Source organism: Pan troglodytes, chromosome 13 (assembly GCF_028858775.2).
Source record: "Pan troglodytes isolate AG18354 chromosome 13, NHGRI_mPanTro3-v2.0_pri, whole genome shotgun sequence".
NCBI classification, from domain to species: domain Eukaryota; kingdom Metazoa; phylum Chordata; class Mammalia; order Primates; family Hominidae; genus Pan; species Pan troglodytes.
This window is the reverse complement of record NC_072411.2, coordinates 81,764,396-81,778,077: the sequence shown is the minus strand read 5'-3', so window position 1 is coordinate 81,778,077 and position 13,682 is coordinate 81,764,396. Positions and strand designations below refer to the sequence as shown.

General features: G+C 36.1%; 1 protein-coding gene across 4 annotated transcripts in view; it reads left to right on the top strand.

Moving 5' to 3' along the window:
• ZNF385B (zinc finger protein 385B) overlaps positions 1-13,682 on the top strand; it is a 420,705-nt gene that overhangs the window by 118,698 nt on the left and 288,325 nt on the right. The gene's annotated exons all lie outside the window — the stretch shown is intronic.

The window sequence follows — 13,682 nt, the reverse complement described above, 5'->3', positions numbered from 1 at the left end:
TTTTTATTCTAAAACTTGGATGCTGGGGTCTGGGATGTCAGTAACAGATTCTTTCGTATGTTATGCTGAATCCTGTGGAGTCCTCAATTGTGTTTATCACATCGTGCTGACACATCTGAAGGAGCAAAGCTGAAGAGCAAAATATATGATTCTTTAATTTTGTTGCGAAGTAACTCCTTACATGGGTGTGATAACCATCCCTTTCTTTCTGTGCTAGCTGTTTGCCGAGGACATCTTACCAGTAGGTGACTTCCTTTGCATTTTAAACATTCTGAAAAAGTCAGTGATATTATGCAATTTGCTACCATTACTGAAAGTAGGTAATTAGCAGTGTTATTATGTGTTTCAGATATTATTAAAAAGGCTATAAACAAAATGTACTTTGTAGAATCTTTGACATGAAAGACAGATAGGAGGAGACAAGTCATGTTTCGAGATAACTAAGAAAGTAAGTGATGTGGATTACATACTGGAGTTGACACCTTGTGAAGCTAGACATTATTAATAATTAAAAGTTATGACCGGTCATGTACTGGACAACCAACAGTAATTAATTTCTAGTGACTGTGTGCCGAATGAGAATGGGAGGAAATTAACAGTATTTCTTCATGAAGTGTGTTTTTATTAGCTGAGATGCTTTAAATGTAGCAGATTGTATCATTTAAATATATATAAAATACCTGTGCTCACCTGGAGAGGTTAAATTACTAGATCATCATGCTTGGAAAGGTTTGATGTAGCCTTGTAAGTATATGGTATTTGAAAGCCAACTAGATAAGGGCAGACACAAAGTTAGCCTCCAAGTAGATGGAGTGCTATTGCTTAGGCTTGGCTAAACTCTAATTCTGGTGTTTCTAAGCATGAATGGAGTGTGAGGGTTATAATGTATTAAATAGCGTTATGCTTATTAAGTGTCTGTTTAGTATATTAGGTTGGCAGGGGAATCTATTTTTCTTTGATTGGAAGCAGCTAGCATGGCACATGGGGTGTGTGTGTATATAAGTGTATGTGTTTTTCCTACTATATTTATTTGAGGCAGCTGTTTTATAGCTTTCAGCTTTAAAGTTATAGCTAAGTGTGTATTTGTTTGATAGAAGGCTCGAGAACCTCTTTTACTGCCAGTACACGTAAAGCTTGGCTAAGCAGACGCATAAGGAGCAAACCATTTGTGTTCACCAATCTGTCTCGGCAAGTCCCAGGGCCACTATCTTGCTAGAAGCCACTGTGTGCTTTTGAAAGCATGAAATTAGTTTTATACTGAGCACATGGTTTCTCGTTTAGCAGCTCTTTTTATGGTAATGGTCAATTTATGGTTCACTGCCAGGATTTCGGTGTACTGTCAAAACCGATAGCTTCTGCTAAGGCGTCTCTATGAAGATTAAAAAAAAAAAAATGGAGAGATGGGAAGAACCTAATTAGACCCTCAAGAATAGACTCTTACCTTCAACCTCATCTGTGCTCTAGATGCATTGTCATTTCTCTCAAGTTCCTTTATATTGTTTAATCCAGGGCCTACAGATTTAAAGTTGCTAATATCTGCCACTTTGTCCTTTGCTAACATGTGACATCCAAATAGTTATGTTCTGAAATGTGAAGTATTTATTTTTTGCAATACATTTGTAGAAAACCACTCTATTAATGTTGGCCATATTATGCAATTCATCATTACACTTATCTGCTTGCCTGGTAATGCATCCTAGAGCACTGTTGGAGAGAGGGAAAGGCTTTAATACATCTTATATTTGATATAAGCTATTCGTACTTAGTTGTACGTGTATGTGCTATGAGTACGGCGAGTTAAATAATGAAATTAAAACAACCTGTAGATACATTAGAAATTTGACCCAAAAAATGCCTTCTTTCATGCAATCATCTCATTTAGAAAAGCAAAAGCTCTCAAATGCTAAAATGATATTAATATTAAATACAGTTTTTGTTTGTTTCCACATAATAAAAATGAAATGCATTTGTCAATGTGCTAAGAATGCTTTCCTTAACCTTCTCTTTCTATCAGAAGACAACCCTGGTTGAATAATGCATTTTGAAATAGAGGTGATCAAAATTACCAGGACATTTAGTGGAGTATTTATTTTTGTGCTGATTCTTTGCATTGTGGTAATGAATATGCAGGTGGAATAGAGTACATATTTGGATGTTGCTATTATGCTTTTTCCCTCATGTGGTCTTGACAAGGGAACTGAAAACACTTCATAAATCCTGAATTTCATGATTTTTTTCTTGTTAATTATTAGATCTTTGCCTGGGTTAAGTGATCACACATGTAAAGAGTCAAGATAAAATGTTATTGAAATACAGAGTGTAATATGTGCCATTATAATTAGAAAACAATTTTGTGTTTTTAGGTGAAGCAAAATGTGAAACTTGTTTTTCTTCTATTCTTTTGGGAATGTTATGTCACAAATCATCATCAGATTGTCAGGGGGACTCAGTTTTAGATTTTGACTTACAAATAAATATCTCATATTTATTAATTCCCCAAAGCCCATGAAACAAATTGAATTTGTGGGTTGAGAATTAGAAACTTAGAGGGCATTGACATTTTCTCTTTGAAATTCCTGATGATATAACATGTTTAATAAATGAAAATCTTTTTTAAAAAGTTTTAGAATGTTAGAATTCTCTTAGAATAGTGACATTTGTCATATTACACAGAACATAGGACATTCACTCAGAAGAAAGAAGGGATTAATTCGGCATATCTGCCTGAAGTCTTAGTAGCAATTTCTCCTTCAGAAGTAGTAGGATTTATGAAATCATGAGGATATAAATCTCAGTGATTTGCCTGCATCTTTTCACTTTTGTATTAAGGTATAGCATCTTGAATTGTTCTTCAGCAGTTCTTTAAAATGACTAGTTACAAAAAATAGCAGATACAAACCTGTTTTAGTTGAGAAACATGATTGCAAAATGAAAGTACTATCCAAATTTGGCTTTCCTGATTGTATACATCCAACAATAATTTGGGCAATTTATAGAGTTTGTACTTTCTTTTGAGGTATGTTGCTAAGATGAGTATACTTTAGTGAGAAAGTGGCTTCTTACCTTAAAGCTTTATTTACTTTCAGTCTTTTCACTTACTTTTTTTCCTACTTCCTATTAATAAACTAGGAACTTCAAGTTTTAGGGTTTCCAGATTTAGCATATAAAAATATCGAACTCTGAGTTAAATTTGAATTTTAGCTAGAACAATAAATACTATTTTAGTATATATCCAATGCAATATTTGGGACATACTTAATATTGAAAATTGTTAGTTGTTTAGCTGAAATTCAACTTGGACTAAGTGTCCTGTATTGCATCTGGAAACTCTACCTACTTTCTAAATAAAAAAGTGAGTCTCCAGTAATGGCCTAGAAAATTGGTTTTACCAGTGCCAAAATGGAGGCTCCACATTCCTGTAAAAGTGATCAGTTTTAACTGTTAGGGTTTATGCCTGAAAACTCCTAGGGAAAGAAAGTTACTATCTGAGAAACTTAAAATGGTGTCAAGAAATAAAGGACTGATGGAATCTAAATTACAAATAATAAATGAAAGCCTTCTATAATTACTAGTATAATAAAGGCAGCACATTAAATAAGTATCAGTAACATTTTGAATAAATAATGAGTATTATACAATTAATTTCTAATTGTCATCCCTTGTCAACTAGAATATTTTCGGGATTTTCCTTCTTTAGCAGGTTTGAGATACTTATTAATTCATTTTGTTTTGTTATAGTTAAGATGCGTAATGACAGGTGCCTCTTTCAATGCCTTCTCCCCTACCCGTTCATCTGGCCTTTATTTAAATATTTGTTACCCTTTTGATTTTAGGACTTAGTTCTGACTGCCACCCACTAGATTTCTCAGAGAGGCAGAGTAACTTGCAAACTTGACCTAGAAGAAAATCTATGGAATCCTTTAATTATTCCATTTACCATAGCTGAATAAAATAGAATAGATACAATATTTATTATATACCTACTGTGTGCCTCATATGATGTCAAAATATTTATAGGTAGATTTTTATTGAATTCTTTTAACAACTTTATAACATATTAATATAATATTAATTGTGCACATGCTCAGCTGTTTACCAAAACTCCATTCCCACACCCAAGCTATCCCAATTGTAACCACACTGGAACAGAACAGAATGTTCTATCCTGGATCTGAATGTTACTCTTAGATATTGGGCAACCTCCCTGTGGAATAAAGGGTCCTTTGCTGAGAGTGTTCATGTCACTTCAGGCCATATTGCAAAATCCCCTTTGCCCACTCAGCTTCTGTATTACCTTTCTTCTCTTTTCTCACTTACTAATATTCCCCTCCTCCTTTTTGTTAATATCCTTAACAGTCAAAACTAGACATCAGTGTATAATTTGATTCTCAAAATGAGAAAAAAAATCACAGAAGTGAACCACATGTACTATAACAGAATGTGGTGTTAGCAGAACCTGCAGTTGATTAATAAATAATATGGACAACATGTTTGGAGTAATTTCTTAAACCTAACCTTTCTGTTTCCAGTCTAAAGTGCCACCTCAGTTCTCTGTCAGTTATGCAACATTCAAACCAGGAACCTGTTTTGAGCCTGAATTGATCAGTTGAATGTGAGTGCCATTAACCCAAGTTTTGGAAATGGATTAAGTCTACCATCCCAAGAAAGTACTTCTTACAAAACCATATCTTCTTTGAATTAAATGTTACTCCCACCAAATAATCTAGTTCATTTTTCAGTGTCTATTGCCCTAGTGGACAAATTCCTGTTTTCTTCCCTTTTTTTCTTGTCTGTTAACACTATACCCTTATTTCAATCTGATCATTTTAAATCTCTCAAGATGTTTTTTGCCTGCACTCATCAATCTGTTTCCTACTTTTGACTAGTCATAAATGTTATTGTGTTATGCGTTACTTCTTCTACTAGTTTAAACTGATGTTGGTGGCCTTTTCTTGTATTTAAACTATGCTCTTTAGGAAAAGATTCTGATCCCTTTTTACCTTAAATAGTCTACTCCCGTCCCCATGTTGGCATCAATGTCCTCCTACTTACTTCAGTCCTATTTGGTTGTGTGACGTGTTTGTTATCGCAAAATACCAACGTGAATCCATAATCTAAATTTCAATCCCTAAAGATCTTCCAACAACATTTGTCCTCAAATTTTTGGAAAAGTTGCTGAAAGGTAAGTTAAAGTTCCTAATTTGAAGAATTCTATTTCTTTTAATTTCTTAAAAGGTGATGCTGGTCAATAGCTATCTTTTCTTGGCAAATGGCAATTGAATGACAAAAAGATGCCTCCCCCAGGGAACACCTAGACTGTCAGAGATGAGGAGCCCTCTGTCCCTGACTTCTTCCAGGGACTCTGAAATGCCACTGGGACATTTAGCAAATCATCTTTTTGCTCACATTTCAAATTTGGTGTGTGAATTTCACTTGGAGATCTGTGGTACTGCCAGTTTTCTATTTCTCTGATTCATTTTCCATTAGTGGTGGTTTTTAAGCAGACAATGGAAGAAATGACTTTACATCTAGAACTCTCCCTTCCTTCCAGCAAGTTAAAGGGGAATTTCTTTACTCAGGATTCTTGGGTGCTGGGAGAGGGCAGGCTACATTTTGAAGAAATTTCAAAATATACAGGAGTAAGCAGATTCAGAAATGAATCTGTAAGGGCTTCTTTTTCTGTCATTTTTCCATACTTTCTGTATTTTTTATTATTGCACAATGGGTAATAGTATAGTTATAATAAATTAGTTAACTCTTAATCTAGGAGCTTTTGGATTTTGCGTAATTTAAGTACATAGCTACTTTTGTGTGATTTAGTAAGGCAAGCAATGAATACCACTCTTGCAGTAGTTAGAAATCCTGTAATGGGCTCTGAATCATGCTTTAATGGGGGTAAGGAGAAAATGGGTATGGCTTGGAAATGATCTCTGATGCTTATCACTTGCTTCAGCTACAACTGATTTAACCAGCAATAACCAAAAGTTTGATTAAGCTATACTAATACTCCAGGGTTGGTAAATTTTATGCCAGCCACCATGGTCATACGATTAACCCAAACTAATAAAATCTGGTGAAAAGCGTGTTTAAGGTAAACCTACAGTAAAGCTAAACTCCATCTAAGCTATAAAAAGCTTCAACTGAAGTAAAAATAAACTACAAAAGTGACTTTAACACCCTGAAAACACGATAGCTAAGACTCAAACTGGGATTAGATACCCCACTATGCTTAGTTCTAAACCCAAATAGTTCAACCAACAAAACTATTCACCAGAGTACTACAAGCAACAGCTTAAGACTCAAAAGACTTGGCAGTGCTTTATATCCCTCTAGAGGAGCCTGTTCTATAATCGATAAACCCCGAGGTACCTCACCATCTCTCACCACTCAGCCTATATACCGCATCAGATCAGCTCTCCAGCAGCAAATATTATCATTGTCCTTTTAAAATGGAGCGGGTGCAATAAATGGTGTATAATGAGACTTAATAATAACAGGAATGATAGTTGACTTTCAAGCTAACCATATGCAAGACGTTTTATATGTATAAACTCATTTAATCTTTACAGCAATCTTATAGGTAAGCATTAGGGAAACTGAAGTACAGAGAGATTAAGGTACCTTCCCAAAGTCATCTAGCTAGCTCAGCTGAGATTTGAATTTGCAGTGGGGGTGGAATCCATGCTTTTAACCAGTGCCCTAGACTAGTTCTCTGTGAGATATTTAACAAAGTCTTTGTTGATATTATTTTGTGAACAAAGTAGAAAACTCTGGACTGAATGACAGTGTAATTTCGTGGATTTGTAACTGGTTGAATATCTATACCTAAAATCTACCTGGCCGATATTAACTTAACGGAAGGCTCCAGGACTCTGCAATGACTTGGTGAGAACATTGATGACTTAGCCATTAAATCTGTAGATGTTATCAAACTGGGATAATACATATATAGGAAGACACAATTGATGTAAATCCTGAGCCACCTCCCACACTAAATAAATTAGAATTTCTGCAGCTGCTATCTAGGAATCAATATTTTTAAAGCTCCCAACGTGATTCTAATGTGCAGCCTCAGTTAAAACCACTATTCTAGAAAAGTGGCCCAACTCCAACATGATCAGTTTCAACTAACAGTAAGTGGAGGAAGTAGTGAAATAGTGAAAAACGATGTAGGAATATTGATAAAATGTAAACTCATCATATGAGTCAAAAGCGTGATATGATTGTTTCACACAATCTTAGTGGTCTCTTAGATGGGAATTGTAGAAATAGAGTATCTATAACAATGAAGGTTGGAGTCCTGCTCTTTGCTCAGCTGGGCAGAGCGTGCCTGGAGTTTGGGTGAAATGCAGACGAGGGCTTTAGGTGTTTTCATTTGAAGGTGACCAGCCTGGTCAAGGTGCACTGAGTACCTTATCAAGGGGAAGAGATTATCAGGGGACTTATTTTATGTAACATTTGAATTATATTTTTTCAATAAAGCTCTTGGGTAAAATTAATGTCAGTAGACAGAGTTTTCAAGAAGAAAGATTTTTGCTTGATATAAAGAACTTCCCAATAGAGCAGTCTGAAGATGAAGGCGTTCCTTTTTTTTTGGACATGGTACAGCTACCTCATGGGTGTTACTGAAGCAAAAGGCAGATTGTGACTTAGGCATATGATAAAGGAGGTTTAAGGGTTGGATAGATCGTTAAAGTAGATGAGCTTCTAACTTCAGACTCTATGATTATATGAGCATGTTAAATTTCAAAGGTAATGCATGAGTGACCATTTGTTCATTACATTAGTTCTGCATTCAGGAGAAGCAGTGGAGTAGTGGAATTATGGAACAGTTTCTGAGGCATTCAAAGCGCAGCTCCACCACAATTTAGCTGTGTGATCATGGACAAATTACTTCACTTTCCAAGTCTCGGTTTCCTTATCTGTAAAACAAGAATAATAATAGACTCAATTTTATTTGTTGCAAAGATTAAGTGAGAATAATATATATAAAGGTTTTTGCATAGCAAGTGGAGAGAACATGGGGGGAATATGATGTAATCAGAAATTATCCTAGTAAAAGCTGTGGGGTTGCAATTGAATTTATGATTTGGCATGTGGTAAAGTACTCAGTAAATTCAGCTATTTTTAGATTCTTTTTTCGATCATAGATGTCTTAATAAAAGTTAGAGTCTGAAAGTTAAAACCTAAAACAGGTAGATATTGATGGGCGATATGGAGCCGGATTACGGGAGACACAAGTTAGATGGCACAACATGTGAGGCTTTGAGTAGGTGGGGGCCACATAAAGAATGGGCCTGGGCAGGAAAAAAAAAAGGGGGGAGTTTCTGAAAGGGAATTGAGGAACTTTATTGCTTTTAACTCTTTACCCATTTCCAACTATTATTTCATTTGATCCTTACTATAACCCTGAGAAGTAGAGAAAAGTAACATTTTCTCGTTATACTTGATAATAAATAAGCATCATCAAAAAGGTAAGTGACTCGCTGAAGACAGGAGAACTGGAAGTTAAACCTAGACCTCTCAAGCCCCACACCGCCACTCAACAGCTTTCATATGTCACACCAAATTCTGCCCAGTTCCATGTGCAACCCAGCTTGAATGTTTGCATTTGAATGACAACTTAACAGTAAAGACTATAAATAAACAATGTGATGAGGTTTGGAAATGAAGTCAAGACGTGAAAAGAGAACAGCATTAGTGAGTTGCATTTACTCCAGTATAAAGTTTTGTTTTGTTTTGTTTTGTTTTGTTTTGTTTGGAGACGGAGCCTCGCTCTATCGCCAGGCTGGAGTGCAGCGGCATGATCTCTGCTCACTCCAAGTTCCGCCTCTTGAGTTCAAGTGATTCTCCTGCCTCAGCCTCCTGAATAGCTGGGACTACAGGTGCTCACCACCATGCCTGGCTAATTTTTTGTATTTTAGTAGAGATGGGGTTTCACCATGTTGCCCAGGCTGGTCTCGAACTCCTGAGCTCAGGCAGTCCACCCACCTGGGCCTTCCAAAGTGCTAGGATTACAGACGTGAGCCTACACGCCTGGCCCTGGTATAAAGTTTTAAAGCGTTTCTATTGATTGGAAGACAGCATTTAAAGAAGTCTGGAAAGATGATTAAAAGCTCAAGAAGTAGCTTTACCAGTCAATGATGTTAACGTTATTATCACATTTTATCATATCTGACTACTGAAAGGTCTGTCTGTGTAATACAATTAACTGTCCTTGACACACCTCATGCTAAACGGCAAACTTCTTTAGCATGACATAGCAAATCCAATAGTTAATAAGAATCACCATATAGTAAAAGCTTAATGGTCCAATGAGTTGAGGGAGGACCAACAACAGGGACTAAAGTTTGTGCTTTGATTTGTCAAGCAAAATAAGAGCTAAAAAAAAAATCTGCAAAATTGATGGAGAAAAAAAAGTCCCATTATTTATTTTTTAGACAAAGTTGTAAGCTCCCAAAGCAAGTATCAAGTAAGATGGAGAGTTTTATAAATTATTCTGCCTACTCTTATTTTAATAAATATAGATGAGTAGTAAGTAAAAATAGTCCTTCACCTAATCAGAACCTATAATTATTAGCTGTAATTGTCACAGTCATGGTTCTTGCTGGCCAAGGTATTTATTTTTCTTTTTCACATTTAAATATATTTACATAAAAATAATAAAATAAGGTATATTTAAGGAACAGGCTTTTTTTATTATTATACTTTAAGTTTTAGGGTACATGTGCACATTGTGCAGGTTAGTTACATACGTGTACATGTGCCATGCTGGTGCGCTGCACCCACTAACTCGTCATCTAGCATTTGGTATATCTCCCAATGCTATCCCTCCCCCCTCCCCCCACCCCACAACAGTCCCCAGAGTGTGATGTTCCCCTTCCTGTGTCCATGTGATCTCATTGTTCAGTTCCCACCTATGAGTGAGAATATGCGGTGTTTGGTTTTTTGTTCTTGCGATAGTTTACTGAGAATGATGATTTCCAGTTTCATCCATGTCCCTACAAAGGACATGAACTCATCATTTTTATGGCTGCATAGTATTCCATGGTGTATATGTGCCACATTTTCTTAATCCAGTCTATCATTGTTGGACATTTGGGTTGGTTCCAAGTCTTTGCTATTGTGAATAATGCCGCAATAAACATACGTGTGCATGTGTCTTTATAGCAGCATGATTTATAGTCCTTTGGGTATATACCCAGTAATGGGATGGCTGGGTCAAATGGTATTTCTAGTTCTAGATCCCTGAGGAATCGCCACACTGTCTTCCACAATGGTTGAACTAGTTTACAGTCCCAACAACAGTGTAAAAGTGTTCCTATTTCTCCACATCCTCTCCAGCACCTGTTGTTTCCTGACTTTTTAATGATTGCCATTCTAACTGGTGTGAGATGGTATCTCATTGTGGTTTTGATTTGCATTTCTCTGATGGCCAGTGATGATGAGCATTTTTTCATGTGTTTTTTGGCTGCATAAATGTCTTCTTTTGAGAAGTGTCTGTTCATGTCCTTCACCCACTTTTTGATGGGATTGTTTGTTTTTTTCTTGTAAATTTGTTTGAGTTCATTGTAGATTCTGGATATTAGCCCTTTGTCAGATGAGTAGGTTGTGAAAATTTTCTCCCATTTTATAGGTTGCCTGTTCACTCTGATGGTAGTTTCTTTTGCTGTGCAGAAGCTCTTTAGTTTAATTAGATCCCATTTGTCAATTTTGTCTTTTGTTGCCATTGCTTTTGGTGTTTTAGACATGAAGTCCTTGCCCATGCCTATGTCCTGAATGGTAATGCCTAGGTTTTCTTCTAGGGTTTTTATGGTTTTAGGTCTAATGTTTAAGTCTTTAATCCATCTTGAATTGATTTTTGTATAAGGTGTAAGGAAGGGATCCAGTTTCAGCTTTCTACATATGGCTAAGGAACAGGCTTTTTTAATCCATAGCCACTTTTACACTCAGGCAGTATACATATTCTATTATTGTACTTATACTGTGTATTATTTATTTTACAATATCTTTCTCACCTGTTAGTATATGAGTACTTTGAGGATAGGGTCTATGTCTTGAGTCTTTAAATATGTGACTCTCAATATAATACCTGGCATATGATAATAAGTCATAGACTTAAAATGTTGACTAAAGGATAGAACACTTGAATATAGAATCTGTGAATACTTGTGCAGAACTCAATACTTTATTTGATATTGCTGTTCATAAAAAGATTCATTCTTCAGTTAAAACATGCTATTTTTCTTACCTGTCAGATGGATAAAATCAAACTGTATGGTAGCACAATGAGCTACCTAGTGTGTGGGCATGGGGCACTCTCATACATTATTGTGTGGAGTATGAATTGATTCATTTAATATTTGCAGGGCAATGTGGTAATAACTATTAAAACTTAAAAGGTGTATCTCTTTTGACCCAGCAATTTCACTACCAGATTTAGTTAACAGATATATTTGCATATGTATACAAAGACACATAAAATAATAAATTTCCTTGCATGTGTGTATATATGTATACATAAAGATTTTATTGCAATGTTATTTGTAGTAGAAAAATACAGGAAAAAATACTCAGCAATAGATGATAATAATTATGGTTCATCCATGCCATGTGATATTATGCAGTAATTTAAAATAATAAGATATGTCTGTAAGAACTGATATGGAATAATGTGCAAAATATAAGAAAAATTCGCAATATGCAGAACAAAGTATATATTGTTTGTGTAAAAGGTGTGTATGTTTGTATGTGTGTATGTACATATATACATATATATGGGGGAAGGAGGAGGGGATCAGGAAAAAGAAGAAAAGAATGAATTTATTTCATGGGAGACTGGGGAATGGGTTCAAGGTAGAATTACTTTAAACTGTATGCTCTTTGTGCTGTTTGAAGTAGACTTATATTTAACTATTATACTCTTGTACTTTTTTTTTTTTTTTTTTTTTTGAGACGGAGTCTCGCTCTGTCACTCAGGCTGGAGGGCAGTGGCACAACCTCGGCTTACTGCAAGCTCCGCCTCCCGGGTTCATGCCATTCTCCCGCCTCGCCTCCGGAGTAGCTGGGACTACAGGCACCCGCCACCGCGCCCGGCTAATTGTTTTGTATTTTTAGTAGAGACGGGGTTTCACCCTGTTAGCCAGGATAGTCTCGATCTCCTGACCTCGTGATCCGCCCGCCTCGGCCTCCCAAAGTGCTGGGATTACAGGTGTGAGCCACCAACTCTTGTACTTTTAAACTTTTTAACATAACATGGCTCACTTTGAGAATAACAAATATATTCACATTAAAAAGAAGGTAACAGATGAAAGAAGTGGAGGGGAAATGGAAGGAATGTGATGTGATCAAAAGTTATCACAGAAAAAGCTTGTAGAGTTGCTAGATGATGACTTTATGGTTTCTAGTCACAGTTAATGGATGGGAAAAGACATAGAGGAGAAGTCATCCCACCAGGTAACTGGATGATGATCCAGCCTGTTGCCCTTGTCCTCCTGAGTGTATGTTGCCTAGAAGGTCAAGACAAAAAGCTGGTGTTTGGTCAAGTCCTGAGCAGGAGTTGCACTGACCCTCTATGATCATTTCTGGTATCCAGGTTTAGCCTAACTGATAATGCATGTTTACCTTCCATACTTGCTGGAAATAACTCTGCAAGAATTCATGATTGTACATAGTCATCTGAATGTCCCTCCTTTAAAACTTCTACTTTTCTTACTTTTGAGTGTCTATGTAAAACATTAAGGGTCTTGGGGAATTTCAGCTTTGTATTGGAAATGAAAATTTTCAAGGTAGCTCAATGCAAGTCACACCACCATATTAAAAAATGAAGGAAGAATGACCAAAACCACATTAAAATAATAATAAAGCATACCTTAAATCTGCAAATGTGACAGTATTCAATGCTGCACTGAGCTCACCCTGTTGTTTTTTAATCTCATACATTTAGTTCTCTGTTGGAGAAACGCATAACACTGGGTGATCTTACCTTTGGGGTTGTAATACAGAATCATGATGAGATGATGGACATTTTATGATGAATTCTCTTGCTTCTAGGGGTTTAATGCCGAGTTAGAATGTTAATTTAACTCATTCTTTTTGTTTAATAAGCTCAAAATCCCAGCTGAGCCCAAATGGGAGTGATTTTATCTTATATTCAACATCAGCTTGCAGAACTGAAGCATGAAAGGTTTGATTAATATTATGATCAGCTGACTATTGATTAACTAGATATTTTCCTTCTGTCTTCTAATTGGTCCAAATTGGCTGGACTGCTGCTCTTTGAAATATGTTCTTCTTTGCATTTCAAGATGATGCTATTGGATTTTCACCAAGTCATACATACCCTTTTCCTATTATGATCAGCTGCATAATTGCTGGCATTTATGTATTTCCTACACAGGATTAAGGGTAAAGTTAGTGTTTGTGAATCTATAAAGAGCCAACTGGACAACAGAAAAGCCATGATATTAGTCTCAGCACCATGCTCTAAATTGGCTGAGCCAATGGGACACAATCAGTTGACCTAATTCTAAAATTCTATGAATTTCCATCTTTCTTTGCCTCATGAAAAATGACAGCAAAAACAGCAGGAAAAGATACTTCATTAAACTCCTGCTGTGAGACAGTTTTAATAGGTTCAGAGACTATAACCTCAAACTATAAAGGCTGAGCATTTGTGCAAA